This window comes from Lemur catta, chromosome 9, assembly GCF_020740605.2.
Source record: "Lemur catta isolate mLemCat1 chromosome 9, mLemCat1.pri, whole genome shotgun sequence".
NCBI lineage: Eukaryota > Metazoa > Chordata > Mammalia > Primates > Lemuridae > Lemur > Lemur catta.
The window spans coordinates 15,412,418-15,431,802 of record NC_059136.1 but is presented as its reverse complement, the minus strand read 5'-3'; the positions used below and the strand labels follow the sequence as shown (position 1 = coordinate 15,431,802).

Here is a 19,385-nt window from a genome sequence, read left to right as displayed (position 1 = left end):
CACGTCCTCCCATAGATATGAAAGGGTAATGCTGACAGTGAGGAATATGTAACAGAGGGAATAGCCTGAAAAAAAAAAAAGGCGAAAATATTTTCTGTCCCTTTAAAACATCCCCCATCCCCTTTTGAGAACTAAAACCTGCATCCCTGACTCAGGCCACTGGTTGGGAGGGGCAGAGAAATGTCCTTTATTCTTTGTGCTACAGGAGAAGGCTCAACTGGAACTCTCCAGGTGGTGGACTGAGTCAGGAGATTGTCTTCCCCAGTGATGGGACAAATCAGAATCATCAAATGTAGTTGAACAGCAACTGTCTGAAGCTGAATGGCCTGCCTTTAAAAAGTCTGTATTTCTGTTTATGTATGGGAATTTTGGATTTTGAGACAGGAGTCTACAATTTTCCCCCTTTGCCAGCAAAGTAATAAACTTCTCTTTCCTTCTCCTCAAACTACTTGTTCTCATTCTTCTGACGCAGCCTTGAGGACTAGTGCTGACCTTTCAGTAACAAGTAGAACAACATGAAAATGGCAAAGAAAAGATGGAAGAGGTACCCAAGTTAACCAACCCTGAAATCACCCTACTATACTCCTTACTATATGAGATGATAAAATCCTTCCTGTTTTAATTAGCCTCTCTGTCATTTGCAGCAGAAGGCATTCTAACTGATACATACATGCAGGTAATTTAAGAGCTCATTATAATCTGTTCCCAATAGAATAAGGAAATTATAGGTCATTCAAAAATGTTTTAGGTAGGTCATTTGCATATCAAATTATAAATATTCTTTCTTTAATTTGTCATTTTATAATTTTTATTCTATCCATAAAAAAGCTGTACTAATAATATATCTAAAGTGCTGATAAGACTAAAATCATCTAAGTCAAAATGCCAGATGATATAGAAGGCTAGAAATAGAAAGCAAAGATGTCTCATTAAATACAGACCATACAACAAAACATATACAGCCTCACAAATGAAACTTCTCATGCAGTTTTAAAGAAAGGTGACAATTTTGGTGTCCTATAGGTACTCAACATAACACAGTCTTTATAAGAAAAGATGTGTGAATTAAGTACTCAGTTAAAAAGTGCTAAACAACAGCAGTGTCGAATGATAGAAACTGACATTCAAAGAGCAATCAATTCTTGTAATATACACAGATCATAATCATATGCAAAAAGAGACAAATTAATAAATAACTAATAAAGATAAGACAAGAGACAGTGAGAGAGTAACCCTGTTGATTTAGCTTCATAAAATCAAAAGTCCCTTAACAAGACTGCTTAAAAATTCTCTCACATCAGCCAACCAATCAAAATCAAGTTGTCTGTTTCAGAAAGGTTCTGCTGCAACAGTGAAGACAGGCTCCCTCTTACAAGCCCCATGGCCACAGCTCTTAATGGCACACCCATCAACCAAAAGAAAAATGAGTATAGCATTATTTTACAGGCATCCCGTACCCAAATGATGTTCCCCATCATCAGCTAATGGCATAAAAGTGAAGGCAGATGATAGGCGATTTTTTTCTTTTTTTTAATATGTGCCACAGACTAAGTCTCTTTGCAAAAGGTTTACTGAAAAAGAGTATTTATTCCAAAGCCAGATCCTAAAGGAGGAGCTACACTGTTAATAGTACTAAGTGTAATTACCTCTCACTGATTTTTAGTAGGCAGTAGCAAATACTGTTAAGATAAAGGTTTTGAACTCTGGTGCTAGTATAAACCAATATTTAATCAGCATTATATTACCTTAATTTTCATTTGTCCTCTCAAAACTAAGGAAAAAGCAGAAATAAGAAATTGTAAAGGACAGATTGAATTGATTAAGATCAAGACGCAGTCCTATACCAATGGTAACAACGACTGACTACAAAAAACTGCTCAAGACATCAATATTGTAATCTTGTACAATTTATTCAGATATTATAAAATGGACATGAATTTACTAGAAAATATTTTTCCATTTTATCTCTTATAAAATAATTTTTAATAAAAAAGTCTTTACTTTGCTTACATGTGAAAGTGTAAGAGTAGCAACCCCTCCTCCCATAAATATGGAAGAGAAATATTGGGAGTGGGGAATATGTAACAGACGAATGGCCCGAAAAAATGGCAAAAATATTTCCTGTCTCTTTAAAATATCATTCACTCCTTTTTGAGAACTAAGACCTGCATCCCTGCCTCAGGCCAGTGGTTGGGAGGGGCAGGGTAAGTCTTTTGTTATTTGTGCCAAAGGAGATGGCTCAGCCTGACTTGGTAAAGGGCAATCCTGGGTAGAGGTCACAAGATTGTCTTCAGTGGAGCTGGATCAGAATCACCAGCTGTAGTTGAAACAGTAATTGCCTGAAGCCGAGAACCCATCCTTTAAAAGCTCTGTATTTCTGCTTATTATTAGGACAATGGCATTTCAGACAGGAGTGTCCATCCTCCCCCTTTGATGGCAAAGTAATAAAATGTCTCTTTCCTTCTCCCCAATGCACTTGTTCTTGTTCTTCTGATGTGGCCTCCAGGACAAGTGGCTGAGCTTTTGGTAAACAAAAGCTACAAAGTATTTCACTTTTCTAAGCTGTTTATATTCAACCTATAATTTAACATTAAGATTTAGAATTTAATTTTAAGAATTAGACTGTATTTTGATATAAACGAACCACTAAATCTAATCATGTTCCCCAAGGGAAAATTTCGTACTATGTAGTTAACACAGTTTTTATTTTTAAGTAGTATAATAGAAAATACACTAGCCTTGGAGTCAAAAGAGTCAATTTTAAATCCTAGCTCAACTAACTAGCTATCAGTGATCTTGACCAAATCACTTTATCTCTTAGTCACAATTTCTTCATTTTTAAAATGGAGCAAATACCATATACTTCACAGGCCATGTGAATGTTAATGTAAATGGGAAAGTATATTAAAGCATCTGTAGTACAACAAGTAGTATACATACACAGGTCTTCTATAGAAGTTCAATAACAAATGGTTTCTCAGTCATGCTCAGTTTTGTCTATTTGGTTGGTTCAAATATCAGAGAAGTGGCATATGGTAGTGGCTAAGAGTATGGGTTCCGCAGCAATCCCCCCTGGATTCACACCTCAGTTCCACCACTTACTGTGTATGTAACCTTGAGGAAGTTATACAACTTCTCTAAGCTTCAGATGACAAATCTTCAAAATATTGGAATAATAGTAATGTTCGTGGACTTGTAAAAATTAAAAGAGATACTATATATAAAGTGTTTACTTTAGTATCCTGCACAAGTGCTCAAAAAATGTTGGTTATTGTTACTATTATTTACTATAAAAACACTCATTACATTTTTTTAAAAATACTCTTGATAGCTTGTGTAATGATCTAAAATAAGTCCCAATGTGACTAAAGTAAGTTTACAAATGTTATGAAAGTCATAACACATGCACTCAAATTGTCATGACATGTTCAGAAAAAACAAATACCGGGAACTTGGGTTATCAGCCTACTATAAAGGCCTCAACCACCACTGTACACTGTGAGAACACCAGAGCTACAATACTAGCCCAACTGGCCCTCTATTTCCAACCACACTCTGTTTCTAATCACACCTAGGTATCCCACAGGTATCTCAAAACTCAACATTTTCTGGCCAGGAACAGTGGCTCATGCCTGTAATCTCAGCACTTTGAGAGGCTGAGGCAGAAGGATCACTTAAAGCCAAGAGTTCAAGACCAGCCTGGGCAACATTACAAGACCCCATCTCTACAAAAATAAAAAAAATTAGCCAGGCATGGTGCTGCGCACTTGCAGTCCTAGCTACTTGGGAGGCTGAGGTTGAAGCGAGAGGACTGCCTGAGCCAGGACTTCAAGGCTGCAGTGAGCTACGATGTCACCACTGCACTATAGCCTGGGCCACACAGCAAAAAAAAAAAAAAAAAAAATTATATTCTTAAATCAAATACATCAAGTCTATTCCTTTTCTGTAACAGTCATTGCCACCTTTAGCGCTTTGCAACAAGCCCCTAACTGGTCTCAGCAGGCATTTTTATTTCCCTCCAATCCAATTTCCTCATTTTCATTAGAGCTATCTTTTAACATGGCAATATAATCATGGCATTTATCAGTGATCTTTAAGTCAAAGTTTTTAACACAGCCTGGAAGGCCCTGCTTAATCATGTTCTTCCTATATCCACCATCCTCATTCCATGCCACTCTTCCTCTTGCCCAGCAAGTTTCTGGACATAGGCCTTTCTGTACTTAGAAACCTCCTAGCTCCTTTCTGCTTCAAGACCTTCACACATACTACGGTCAGCACAGCTATCTCTTGCTAGGTCTCATCCCAAGCATTCCCCTTTACTAAGAAGTCCCATCCATCCTTTGTATCTCAGTATTACCACTATTTCCTCAAGGAAATGTTTCCTAACATCCAAACTACATTAGGATTTCTGATGCACTTTCTGAACAGACTGTACTTCTCTCATATGGCATTTACCACAACTGTAATTAATTACTTATACAATTAAATATTTAATTTTTCTTCCTCCCTCCCAAACTGTAAGCTAAGCAAGGGAGAGGATCAAGTCTATTGTATTTGCCCCTATAACTCCATCAGCTACCACAGTGCCTAGCACAAAACAGATGCTCAATAAATAGTTGTTTAGTTATAACAAAAGAAAGCAAAAGTCAGAGTATAAGCAAGATTTCACATACTTAGGCTGTGAAAACTCCTTAAGAACCAACCCTTTCAAGGTAGAACTTATTCTTCATTGAACTGCAGAAGGGAAGACAACATTTATCAAATACCTATATGTGCCAGTAACTGTGTTAAACCTTAATATATTTGTTATCTCAGGTAATAGTCATAAAAACCCTGTCAGGTGGATAGCATTTGCTCCATTTCATGAATGAAGCAACTGAAAGCCAAAATAATCAGTACTCTGAATTCAAAGTCAGGAGGCAGAATTAAAATTTTTGCTATAAAATCAAGTCTTTTTCCATAAGAGTACAGTATCACCACTGGAATTATTTAAATACTGGCCGAAGAAAGGCTACCAGTTAAAAAATGTCATTGCATTGCACTATATTCTCCCCAGTTCCAACATCAGAAAGCAATTTATCTGATGCTACAATGGGCTACCAAAATACAAAAGCCACAAGCAGTAATCAGCTAACTTAGAATTCTAACTTCTCAAAGGTCTCCATCTCCCCATCCTTCCTACTCTTCACATCAACACTGATACCCTTTCCTGCACTGAAGGATATACTGTAGTTTCAAGCATTTGTAAAGGAACTTGAGCCTCTACTTAACTTCCCACTATTACTTCTGCTTCAAGATGAAAGGAAAGGAAAGGGAAGGGGAAGGAGAAACAGGAAAGGCAAAGGGAAGCAGAAGGGGAAAGGAAAAACGGAAGGAGAAGGGAAAGAAAAAGGGAAGGGAGAGGGGAAGGGGAAGAGGAAGGGGAAGGGAAAGGGGAAGAGGAAGGGGAAGGGAAAGGGGAAGAGGAAGGGGAAGGGGGGAAGAGGAAGGGGAAGGGAAAGGGGAAGAGGAAGGGGAAGGGAAAGGGGAAGAGGAAGGGGAAGGGAAAGGGGAAAGGGAAGGGAAGGAAAGGATTACATTCTTCTCAATCCTAATTCTTGGAGAATTAGAGGAATCACAATTGCTGGATTACCAAAAAAGCTAGCCCTGGGGGACTGCTTGGTGTGTATAGTTTAGACTGAGGTTCTCTCAGTTTCTGCTGTTATTTACTATTTTTGCATAAAAACAATATTAACTTATAGGTCAATAAATAGATCAATAAAACTCATTGATTTAATGCAGCAGTTCTCTCTCAATTTAAAAGGATACTGGATTCAGCTGAGAAACTAAAACATACATTCTGCATGCATGAACTCACCCTAGCCCCACAATAAAACTATCATCATAATTAAGAGTAATGCCTAAACAAGAGTAATTTATGAAAGCTCCACAGATCATGATGGCATCCTTAGTCCAGAGCTACTGTTTTATTATATTATAATATTAAACTTATTCAAACACTGATTGGCTATGTGTAAGAGTGAAATGGCAAAATCATACAAGTAAGTTTTGATTGTATTACATCCATACTTTATACACACATTTATATTCTTCACTTCCGTAAGAAATAGCTCTCTCCCATGCCCTTCAATCACATGGCTCTCTTGGTCTTTTCCTTTTTTCCACTTGATAAAGAAAGATACAAGAATTTTATATCCCTCATGTTTCTACCATCAGGGAAAAATAGCTTCAACATACCAGGAAGCAGAAAAAATGTACATTCTGGTTTACCAGGGACAGGTAAATACTAGTTAATATCTACTATGCAGGTGTAATTATTGTGAAACCTCTCACTGTCAAAAATAGCCTTGTTTGATAATAAATTAAATCAGAAGTATGCTCCACAATCCCTCCAACACTTGTTATTTTCTGTCTTTTTTATTACAGCCATCATGGTGGGTGCGAAGTGGTATCTCATTATAGTTTTGATCTGCATTTTCCTAATAACTAGTCCTTTCATGTGCCTACTGGTCCTTTATATATCCTCTTTGGAGAAATGTCTATTTAAACCCTTTTTGAAACTGAGTTACTGTCTATTCACTGTTGAATTGTAAGAGTTCTTCATATATTCTGGATACTAAATTCTTATCGGATATATGATTTGCAAATATTTTCTCTCATTCATCAAACTGTTTTTTCATTTTCTTCATGATATCACTAGAAGCATAAAAGTTTTTAATTTTACTAAAGTCCAATTTACCTAATTCTTCTTTGGTTACTTATGCTTTTGGTTTCGTATTTAAGAAAACACTGCCAAATTCAAGGTGATGAAGATTTAGCCTACACAGTTTTAGCTCTTACATTTGAATCTTTGGTCCATTTTGAGCCAATTTTTGCATACAGTATGAGGTAATTATCCAACTTCTTTTGCATATGGATATTTATGTGCCCCAGCACCATTTGTTTAAAAAGGTATTACTCCCCTATCAAACTGTCTTGACACCCTTGTCCCACTCCCTCAAAAAAAAAAAAAAAATCAACTGACCATAAATGTATTGGTTTATTTATTTAGGGACTCTTAATTCTATCCCACTGATCTATGTTTATCCTCATGCCAGTATCATACTGTCTTGGTTACTCTATCTTTATAGTAAATTCTCAGATTGGGAAGTGGGAGTCCTCCAAATTTTATTCTTTTTAAAGGTTTTGGCTATTCTGGATATCTTAAATTTTCACATAGATTTTAGGATCAGCTTGTTAATTTCTGAAGGAAAAAAAAGCCAGCTGGGATTTTTATATGGATTGTGTTGAATATGTTGATCAATTTCGTAGTACTGCAATCTTAATATTAAGTCTGCCAACCCATAAACAGTATGTCTCTGCATTTATTTAGGTTTCCTTTAATTTCTTTCAATGATGTTTTATAGTTTTCAGTGTATAAGTGTTTCATTTCTTTTGTTAAATTTATTCCTAAGAGCTTCATTATTTTGATACCATTGTAAATGAAATTTTCATAAATTCTTTGATTGTTCACTGCTAGCATTCTATATATTTCTTGATTTTAAAAACTTTCAGTGATATAAAAGAAGAGTAATTAAAAATTTTTACTATATTTAAGTTTGATACCCTAGGTCCTCTAAATATTATTTACTAGAACCAGAAAAAAATTGATCTAAACAAGTAAGAAACCCCAGTGACTGTCCACTTTGTTAAAATCTCCTTGAAAATCAGAATCAAGAAATACCAAGTAATTTTAATCCTGATTTCAATACAAAATGATGCAACTACATTCCACATACAAAAATGATGCCATATGTTCTCTTATAAAATGTACAGACAAAAATAACACTCATACTGTAGACTCTCTCAGACAAACTTGAGGAAAATTATCGTACTGTAATTTATAACACAATCAGAGGTTGTTTACCCTTACAGAATTATCTTCTAGTTACTTTTAATATAAGAACGTTTTTCTTTGTTCCCTCTAAACTAGGATGTTTTCATTACTGTTTACAATTAAATCCAGGCAAAAATTCAAATACTAAATTAATTTAAGATTACCATAAGCTATTATTTTATGGAAAAATGACTAAAACATTCCATTTTAGCCTGAACTGTACATGTTGTATAATTACACATTTTTAAAATATAATAATATGTTGCATGAACACAATGACAGCTATCAGTCAGTATTTAAAGAAATGATTCAACAATGAAAACATAAACTGTACTTTGAAAGGGGGCTGCTTTTCTAGTTAGTAATGATTCTAATAGATCTCATGACATATATTCTGGCCTGCAAAACAATTCAAATGCTATAAATCTATTAAAAGAAAGGCAAGAAATCATCAGGACTCAAGGTCACTATGAACAATGGTGGTGGCACTCTGCACATGGATGTGGGGCCAAGTGAGGACTGAAATCCAACCTTTCCTTTACTCTCTAAGCCCTGAACCCTAGCAGAGGGCAGCATTTACCTAAAATTAGGAGAAAAACCTTTTTCCTAATTTTTGCAAAAACTAGCTGTGGCCTGGCTATGACACCTGAAAACTAGCTACTTGTTAGAAAAGTTAGGACAACTGAAATTGTGAAAACGTGTGCCTTTGCCTAAAATCAAACCACCAAAATATGACTTCATATAATGTGTTTATTCTTTATGTTTTAGGTAAAAGACTCAATATACCAAAATAAAAACAGGTTGCGGAGAGAGGATAAATCATCTAAAAACCTAAACAGCGGTTTACAATATGGTATCTTTCTATTTTAATTTGGATTTCCAATTAATAACAGGTTGTATATTTTTGTATGTTTCTACTGTGTGTTTTTAGGTTAGAGACATTTATGGCTGAATGCTAAAAAGTAAAGAAGCTTAGGTGTAAAATGTTAATAGCCTATTCCTATTAGACTTTATTCCTAGTAAAGAAATATATATATACCATGTTTTTACACAACAGATAATAAAGTACAAAAAATTATGTGTCGATCGTACATACTGTCACTAAAGCATCATGAAGTAGAGAAATTAACTAAATTTGACTGAAACTGCAAGTAATTTTTTGTAATGTCAATTATTACTCCCTTCATTTAACCATATAGGAAGTTCAAAGTTTTCTTTAATTGGGCTTCCTACAATTATTTTAAAACTATATAAATTATTAATCATGGTAAATTGGTCAAACTACTGACTAAAAAGATGTAACTTCAAAATTCTTACCAGGATGACCAGTCTATAAAATTTATATTTCCAGACATACCAGTGAATTGTCCTGTGATTTTCAGTGACACGTCTTTTACTACCTCAATTCATTTCTAAAAAGTAGAGCAAAAATATAGCTCAAAACTCCTACACAAAATTTTAATTGAGGATATCACTAAGGGCACCTTGATCTCCTTAGAGATAAGCACAATATTATTAAAATTATTAGAAAGAAGACTTTGAAAACTGCCCCTATTAAGACTAAGCTCATCCATACATGCTCTTTCATTGCCAAATTACACATACATAAAGAACAACATCCTGTCTTCACATGGGACACACACAAAAAATAAAGGACACAGCAAGGCAAGGTCCAGAAATGAAAATAAGATTCTACTCCTCCTACCATCATCAACTCACTTTCAAAATAACACTTCTTCATTTGTAAAATGCAGATACCTATGCCTACTCAAATACTTTTCAGGATATCATAACGATTTCTAGAAAATAATGTTTTGCAGATAATTAAATTCTGTATAAAGATGAATTATCATTACTAGAAACAATCTCAGTTCTCTACATTATAATTCATAAATATAGTAAAACTTTTTGAATAGAGAAAGTCTTTCCACTTTGATCTTCCCTTCCAAGATGACTTAACTATTCTTGAGCCATAAAATTTCCTTTAAAATACAACATAAAAACAGACAAACTAACAAAATGTTTGGAATACTGACTGGGATTATTTTGAATTAAGAATAATCCTCAGCAGGGCATGGAGTATAATCCTCAAAAAGATATAATCTTAATGGGCAACTAAATTAACCTCACAATAAAGGCTGCTCCGAACCAACAATGACAGCTTAAACAAAAAAGTATCAGAAGGATTCAGCTCATACCAAGTAATGCATACGTACAAAAACAAAGTCCAATGCTACATCAAAATAAAAAATAAAAAAAAATCCTTCACCCAACATTGTCAAACCAGAATGTCCAACAACCAAACAAAAATTGCAGCGAATGAAAAGCAGCAGGAAAACGTAGCCCATAATAAGGAGAAAAGTCAAGCAACATAAAGAGATGCACAAATATTAAAGTTAATGGAATTAACAAAGGCATTAAAAAATGATTATAAATAAAATTAATATATTAGAGAAGATAAAGAAAAGAACATAACAAAAATAGAAGAAATAAAACTTCCAGAGATGAAAAATAATTATCAGAAATTAAAAATATACTGGATGAGATTAAAAACAGATTATACGTTGCAGAAGAAAAGATCAGTGAATTTGAAGACATAGTACTATTAACCATCCAAATAAAGTAGAGAGAGATAAAAGAACAGAAAAAAAAGAAGAAAAAGAGGAATACCAGTGCCAAGAAAGACAATATCAAATGTATAACTGAAATTGCAGGGAAACAAAAACAAAAACAAAAACCTGGGGTAAGTGGGCTATTTGAAGAAACAGCAGCCAAAACATCTCTAAATTTGGTTTAAAAAAAACTCAAAAAAAAAATCTAAGCAGGATTATCTCAAAGAAAACCATATAAGGCACATCACAATCAAATGACTAAAACCTAATAATAGGAAAAAATCTTAAGAGCCAAAGAAAATAGAGAACTTATAAACAGGGAACCAAAGTAAGACAACAGACTTTCTGTCAGAAACTATGCAGGCTATTTCAGAAAGTATTTCACAACGTATTACAGAGATAAAGAGGGACATTTCATGATAAAGGACTCAATTTATCAAGACATAAAAACCCTAATTATGCTTGCACCTAATAACAGAGCTTCAAAATACATGAACTAAGTAGTGAAAAGAAAAACAAACCCACAGTTGAAGTTCTACCAACAGTGACTGTAACAAACAGAAAAATCAAAAGAGATACAGAAGTCTTAAAGAACACTATCAACCAATTTGACCTAATTATAATAACATTTTTAGAAAACGCCACTCAACACATTTTTACTAAGTGCACACAAGACATTCACTAACACAGACTATATTCAGTGCCTTACAATGTCTCACTCAGTAAGTTGAAAAGAACTTAGATCACACAAAGTATGAATATGTTCTTGGACCACCACAGAATTAGAAACCTATAAGGGAAAGACACCTGGAAAATTAACCAAATATTTGAAAATCAAGTGGATCAAAGAAAAAAATAAGAATGGAAACTTAAAAGTCTTTGAACTCCATATAAACAAATACACAGCAAACTTTGTAGAAGGCAGACAGAGAAAAATTAAAAGATTAAATACACCTGTAGAAAAAGAAGGAAGGTCCCAAGTATCGATTTAAAAGAATAGAGACTATAATATACAAGTGTAAGCCAATAAATTTGACACCTTACATAAGATGGACAAATTCTCCAAAAGATAAATAAGGCTTATTCAAGAATTAATATACATCTGAACAGACATATCAATTAAAGAACCTGAATTCATAAAACCTTCTCACAAAGAAACTCCAGGTCCAGAGGTCTTCATTAGTGAATTCTACCAAACACCTAAAAAAGAAATAATACCAATTCTATGCAAACTTTTCCAGAACAAGAAATCCTTCCAACTCACAGCATTGTCCTGACACAAAAACCAGATAAACCATTACAAAAAACTATAAACCAATGCCGTCTATGAACACAGATGAAAAAAAAATTTTACAAAATTTTAGCCAGTGAATCCAGCAATAAATAAAAAGTGTAACACATCATGACCAAGTGGAGATTATCCTAAAAATGGATGAATGGTTAGTTCAATATTCAAAAATCAATCAATGTAACTGACCACATGAACTGACAAAAAAGTTAGAAAACATGATCACATCAATAGATGCAGAGAAAACATGACAAAAATTCAATACTCATTCATAAGAAAAATACTCTTAGCAAGAGCTGGTAAAAGACGGAATGTTTTCCACCTGAGATCAGGAAGAAGGCGAGGATGTTAGCTCTATCCACTTCTATCCACCACTGCACTGGGGCTACTAGCCTGTGCAATAAAGCAAGCAAAAAAATGAAAGGTATATAAATAAAAAGGAGGAAATAAAAGTATTCATAGACATAATTAATGATGACCTATACAGAATACTTGAAGCAATCTACAAAAAGGCCACTACCACTAATAATGAATTTAGCAGAATCACAAATTACAAAGTTTTAGACAAAAATCAATTACATTTCTGTATACTAGCAACAATTAGAAACTGGCATTCTTTAAAGTTACCATTTATAATAACACAAAATATAAAATAATTAGAGATGAATTTAACAAAATATGTGTAAGAACTTTACACCAAAAACCACAAGACACTGCTGGGAAAAATAAACGTAACTTAAATGGAAAGAGATACCATGCATTAGAAGACTCAATATCCGTAAGAGGTCTATTCTCACCAGATTGATCTCTACAATAAAAGCATTCATAATCAAAATCCCATTAGGCTTTTCTGTAGAAATTGACAAGCTGATTGTAAACTACCTAAATAGAAATGGAAAGGACCTAGAATAAACAAAACAACTTTGAAATATTAAAAAAAAAAAAAGTTGGAGGATTTACATTGCCTGATTTTAAGATTTACTAGAAAGCTTCAGTAATCAAGACAGTGAAGAACTGCCATAAGGATAGATTATACAGATCAACAGAACAGAACAGAGTCCAGAAACAGACTCACACGTAATGAATGGTCAATTGATTTTCAACAAAAGTGCTATAATAATCAAACAGGTGAAAATACAATCTTCTCACAAAAACTGCTGGAACAATTTGATTTTTTTTTTTTTTTTTTTTTGAGAGAGTCTCGCTCTGTTGCCTGGGCTAGACTGCCATGGCGTCAGCCTAGCTCACAGCAACCTCAAACTCCTGGGCTCAAGCGATCCTTCTGCCTCAGCCTCCCAAGTAGCTGGGACCACAGGCATTTCTACATATATTTTTAGCTGTCCAGATCATTTCTTTCTATTTTTTTTTTTTAATAGAGACGGGGTCTCGCTCTTGTTCAGGCTGGTCTCAAACTCCTGACCTCGAGAGATCCTCCCACCTCAGCCTCTCAAAGTGCTAGGATTACAGGCGTGAGCCACTGCACCTGGCCTAATTTTATATTAATATTCAAAGAAATAAACCTCAACCTTTACCTCACACCACACACAAAAATTAACTCAAAATGGATCATCTTTCACTTGAACAATCTTTCCTCAGCTTATGTAACTCCTGTCCTCCAACCTTCTCTTCCTCTAATTGTCACAGTAAATATGAACTATCTGTATTTTTTCTTCTTTCTTTAAATAAAGGTTAATTAATATAGACTACAGACATGGGAACTACAAAAAAGTCTGGGATTATCTTAGCAGTGTCAGACAAAATATAAAAGAAATTGCCATTATATAATATTACGCATTTCAACTGAATTTTTACAAACTTCCTTAATTGGTCTACAATAATGCCCCCAAAGAACTCTAAAATGACTGTCATTCAAGCTCACTAGAAACAGCCTGATTTTTAAAAACCATTTTGTTGTATCTACTTCTTAACAAAGAAAAAGGAAAAATGTCTTACTAGAAATGAAGTATTAGCAAAAAGTGCACTTAGATATGATCCTTGCAGAAAATTCTTCTTGTTCCTTTCTCACAAAACACAATTCCTTAAGAAAGAAAAAAATGAGATGTTATTGTTCTTGAAGATAATTAAATATACATTTTATTATTATAAAATTCCAGCACTCAACCAAATGGCTGGCAGATAGCACCACAAATACTTGCTAATTCATAGAAGAATAAAGTTTTAAAAGTCATTTGTTTTATTTGGCTAATGAAACAATATCTTAACCAACTGAGTGACTTCTAATGTCATCAATCCATTTTATTCAGGAAGTATTACTCAAATGTTCAGTAATATTCTTTGTACTGCAATATTCAAAAATTAGTTTCCTAGGTCCCATTTTCCTATCCTGTCTCAATATGATATGTTTTATATTTATCTGTACTATGTGAACAGCCTATTGAACTTACCAATTTTGATAAACTAAACTAGTTTAAAATATTCACTGTATTATGTTTTCATTAAGAATATCGTCAATGGGTCAGTGATTTGTTATCACCATAAAATATACCTGTATTCAATACAATGTGTATACTTGTACTTTTCACTAGCTATATTTTGAATGGAACAATGAAATTAAAATAATGAACATAAGATGACAAAAATGAATAGAAAACTGATCACTGTCTATAACTCACATTAATAAAGGAATACTAGTGAATATTACACATGTAGTAGGAGCATAAAGAATAATCCAGTCCTGCTACATAGTTCCTTGGAGATAGTAGCAGGGCATTTAGGTAGAAAACGGAAAGAGAGTAAAAGATCCCTTTCCTCATCCCAATTGGCCAAGACCAATTATGATGCTAACACAACAATTTAGAAATACAGGACTGGATAATTCAAATAATCCCCAAGTAAAACCGCTACATCAAATAAAAATGATAACTTCTCCACAGAAACACCAGTTGTCTGAATCTGATGCAGCAGTATTAATTATTGTGATTCTGTGATTTTTTTTTCTATTTGAAAATGAATGCCTCCTCTAGAGAGAAAATAAAAAACCCACAAACTGCCAAATATTCTTTTCATATTAACAAATTAAGTATCAGAAGCTCAAACTTTAAAAGACACACAAACACACCTTTTTTTTTTTTTTTTTTTTTTGCAAGGGTAAAAGGAGCTTCCTTTAAAAAGACAATTTCAGCTTTTAATCTAATGTACTAAAACACAGAAAAAAGTTCTCCAAATTTAACTGCATTACCAACTTCTAAAATACAGTAATTCAAAGTGAAAGTATTTTTCACGAGTCCTTAGTCTAAATAATTTTAAATTCTATTTTAACACCAGTTTTGTGTCAGTATCATGGTAGGAATTACAATTTTGCAATTTGACCCATGGTAATATAATTGATTAAATGCAAATTTGATAACTATGCACCATGATACATATTCTTATATCAAAATTCATTCCACAATTCTATAACGTACTGTTATTGATGACTTGTGTTTATACGTAGTTCTGTTTCTGAATGACAATATTGTAAAAATCAAGTTTTTATAATTCCTTTATAATCTATAATGAGACACACTTTCACTTTCAAAATATAAAACCAAAACTAAAATGTTAGTGCTACAGCCAGTTATCATTAAATTTCATATACTGAACCCTTAAATCCCATTGTTTCTGTCCAGCCAAGAGCAAGACAACCTGGACTTCTACCTACCATTCCTATCTCCCTCTACTATCCATTAACATGCATTGTTGTTAACATGGACTACAAACCATTGCCAAAACTGTCAAGCTCTGTAACTTTGTTCAAGTTTTTACCTCTGCCTGGAAACAACCTTCCCCTATGTGTCTTATATTGATCAAATGTCCAGTTCAATGACACTTTCTGTGAGGCCGTCCCCAAGATACCTTTACCATCACCAGCATTTTAAGGAGGCAAAATTATCATAGTCAGTTTTGCAAGTATGAGTCTCCTCTATTATACCACATGCTTTTTTTAAAAGAAGGAACATTGTACTTTGTTCAGTTTTTTTTTTTTTCTTCTTTCTTTACTTCCAAAGGCTTAAAACACGCCCCCCTCCCCCGTTTTTTTTCTTTTTCTGAGACAGGGTCTCCCTCTGTCGCGGGGGCTAGAGTGCAGTGGCATAATCATAGCTCACTACAATCTGGAATTCCTGGGCTCAAGCAATCCTTCTGTCTCAGCCTCCCAAGTAGCTGGGACTACAGGCCTGCACCACCAACATCTGGCATTTTTTCTTTTTCCTGTAGAACCAGGTGGGTCTCGATATTGCCCAGGCTGGTCTCAAGCAATCCTCCTGCCTCAGCCTCCCAAAATGCTAGGATTACAGGCGTGAGCCAACATGCCTGGCCCTTTGTTCATTTTTATATGTCCAATATCTAGTCAATCTCTAGCACACAATTCAATATAATTCTTTTGGAAAATATTTACTGAGCATCCAAAATATTCGAGGTACTTTCCTAGGTGCTAGGAATAAATCCCTATCCCTATTCCCAAGTTCATGGAGTTTAAGAACTTACATTCTAGTGGGGAGACCTATAATACAAGGTGAGTAAGGAATATATATAGCATATATGGTAGGTTACTGGAAAAGTCCTTATTGAGAAAAAAATTAAGCAGAGAAGGAAGCACTGTCAGAGGAAGGGGATTAAAATTATAGAAAAGGGAAGGCCTAATGCAATAATAACTGCAACAATAGTAGTATTTGAGTAGTGAATAATATGCTAATCAGTAAGTATACTAATTGCTTTACATATATTACCTGATATAAGGCCAATAACAACCTCATTATTATCCCACTATTATCCTCAAGAGGGACTGAAATACTAAAGAAGCAACTTCCCAAGGTTATACAGCTAGGGAAGCTGTGAAGCCAGGATTAGAATCCAGGCATGCTTTTGACTGCTATGCATAACCACAATTCTGTTAATCCTTCTATTGAAGGAAAAAGTAAGAAACATGAATGTCTACTATAGCAATAGATTCGAAAGACAGTAAAATAAATTGCAGTCTCGGAGGACCAATACATTTGAGCAGCTTCATATATACATTGCACATCAGTAACTATATATGACACTTGCCATGACAAATAATAGGTGGGTGCCTGCTGTGAACAAAAATATTTACAAATACTGATAATTTCTCAATGCTTCTAAAAATACACTTTAATTTCTATATGACAATTACCAGGGCTAAAAATTATATACTATCTCACAAATCACATGGATAGGAGTGATACTGTGCTATAATGAGAAATATAAATTTGGTCTCTGCCCCTGGTTCCTGGCAAACAGCTCCTAAAACACTAGGAATCTCCAGAGTGGTAAGAGTGTCTTTTGTATGCTAATGAGATGGCTAGTGACTAGGGGCCCCTAAGTAGCTTCAGGATGTGTGCTGGTAAAAGATCTAGGCATGATTAGAGGGTAAAAACTTTCAGCCCCATACCCCAAACTCTGGCGAGGAGAGAGGGGCAGGGCTGGAGGTTGAATTGATCACCAATGGCCAATGATGTAATCGGAATGAAGCCTCCATAAAAACCTAAGAGGACAGGGTTTGGAGAGCTTCCAGATTGCTGAACACGTGGAGGTTCTAAAAGGTGGCACAATTGGAAAGAGCATGGAAGCTCCGCAGCCCTTTCCATATGCCTTGTCCTGTGTGTCTCTTTCATCTGGCTGTTCATCTGTATCGTTCATAATATCCTTTATAATCAATGGATAAACATAAGTAATGTATTTCCCTGAGTTCTGTGAGCTGCTCTAGCAAATTAACCAAATTGGAGGAAGCGGTCATGGGAATCCCTGACTCATAGTCAGTGGTCAGAATTATAGGTCACAACCTAGACTTGCAACTGGCATGTAAAATGGGGCAGTCTTGTGGGACTGAGCCTTCAACCTATGGGATCTGATGCTATCTCCAGGTAGACAATGACAGAATTCAACTGAATCATAGGATACCCAGCTGGTGTCTACTAGAGCTGAGGTCCCCCAGCCCCAGTCCATGGCCTGTTAGGCACCAGCAAAAGAGCTCTGCTGCACCCACCTCTGCCCCCCAGCCGGTGGAAAAATTGTCTTCCATGACACTTAGGCCACCCCCCACAGCAGGAGAGCGGCAGGTGAGCAAGTGAAGCTCCATCTGTATTTTTACCATGCTCCCCACCACTGCCATCAGCGCCTGAGCTCCACCTACCTCACCCCCACCCCATCTGTGGAAAAATTGTCTTCCATGAAACTGTCCCTGGTGCCAAAAAGGTTGGTGACTGCACTAGAAAAATGCTTGGGGGTGGGGGGAATCCTCACACCCATTTTGCTGACCAGAAGGGAAATATTCTGTGGTGAGTGGTGTATGTGAGAGTAGGAAAAACACAATTTGCTTTTTCCTAACTCAAACAATAGGTGATTAAAAGGTTTCTTTAATAGAAAGTACTCTGAAAGAAATGAGACCTTTGAAGGCACCATCATTTCAAAGACAGTTCAATGTTGAATATCGTGTTTTATACTGTAGTACAAGTTAGTCAGCTTCCAATTTAACATACTAACAAGAATGGTTAAATGAAATGACTAGTTCAACCAAGATTCAAACTCCCTGTACTACCTTAAATTTGGAAATTATTAAAATTTCATTGGATAGCTCTGTCCTGAGTATAATGCAATGCCAAAGAAAACATAAGTTTCTATAAGAAAACAGTTTTAAAGTCAACCCAAATTAAGACAAAAATTAAAGTGGCAAAAAATAAATAAATAAAAGACACACAAAGGATAGCCTGTATATACATACAATTATACACACAATAAAAGGTGCCTATTTACTCAATTATGGATTTGATTTGTAATCAAAACTGAGATTTAGCTGCAATGGTGTTTTTAACTCAAATGAGGGTCAGCTCATATGAGCATCCAACTACTCATTCCTTAAAAATATTTTTGATGCTAGCCATGATACAGTAACTGGTACGAGACATGCTTTCCCACTGAACTCAACTAGAAAACTGATAAAACATATAAAAGTGCAATTTGGAAACATTGGACAATGGGCAGTAGCTCAGCACTGTGATACTTAACCAAAGAGAAAGCATCCCCTACAAATGGTCGGATGCACAGTCCACATGGCATTGTAGGGAAGTCCAGCCAAGCAGAATATGGAGGGCTCAGTGAGTAGAAGAGACAGAGATCAAAATTCAGAGAGGGTGAAATAGTGAGAATATGTGGGGCAGAGTAGCAAAGAGGATGGCATTCGGCAGAGAGAGTGCTCCTGAAATCTGCAGAGGGGTTTCTAGAATAGCACTGCCCAAAAGAAATATAATATGAGCCTAAAATGTAATTTTTAATATTCAAGTAACCATATTTTAAAAGTAAAAATAAGCAGGTGAAATTAATTTTAATATAATGTACGTAACCCAATATATGCTCACAATATCGCTTCATGATATAACTGATATAAAAAAGTGAGTTATTTTATATTGTTTTTTCCATACTAAGTCCCTAAAATTCAGCATGTGTTTTATACATACAGCACAATTACATTCACACTAACCATAATCCCAGCACTCAATAGCCACATGTGTCTAATGGCTATCCTACCTGACAACACAACTCTATCATTTTTTGTTCAATGTAAAGCTGTGCACAAGGAAAGTGAATCTATACA

General features: G+C 34.9%; 1 protein-coding gene across 13 annotated transcripts in view; it reads right to left on the bottom strand.

The window, feature by feature from the left end:
* The window catches only part of MEF2A (myocyte enhancer factor 2A), a 128,444-nt gene that overhangs the window by 82,549 nt on the left and 26,510 nt on the right, over nt 1–19,385 (bottom strand). For 6 of the 13 annotated variants that reach the window (XM_045561785.1, XM_045561778.1, XM_045561787.1 and 3 more), the window contains exon 2: nt 13,730–13,814. The exons of the other annotated variants lie outside the window; for them this stretch is intronic. The gene's annotated coding sequence lies outside the window, so the exon portion shown is untranslated. The remainder of the gene's footprint in view (nt 1–13,729; nt 13,815–19,385) is intronic. 13 annotated transcript variants of the gene reach the window in all.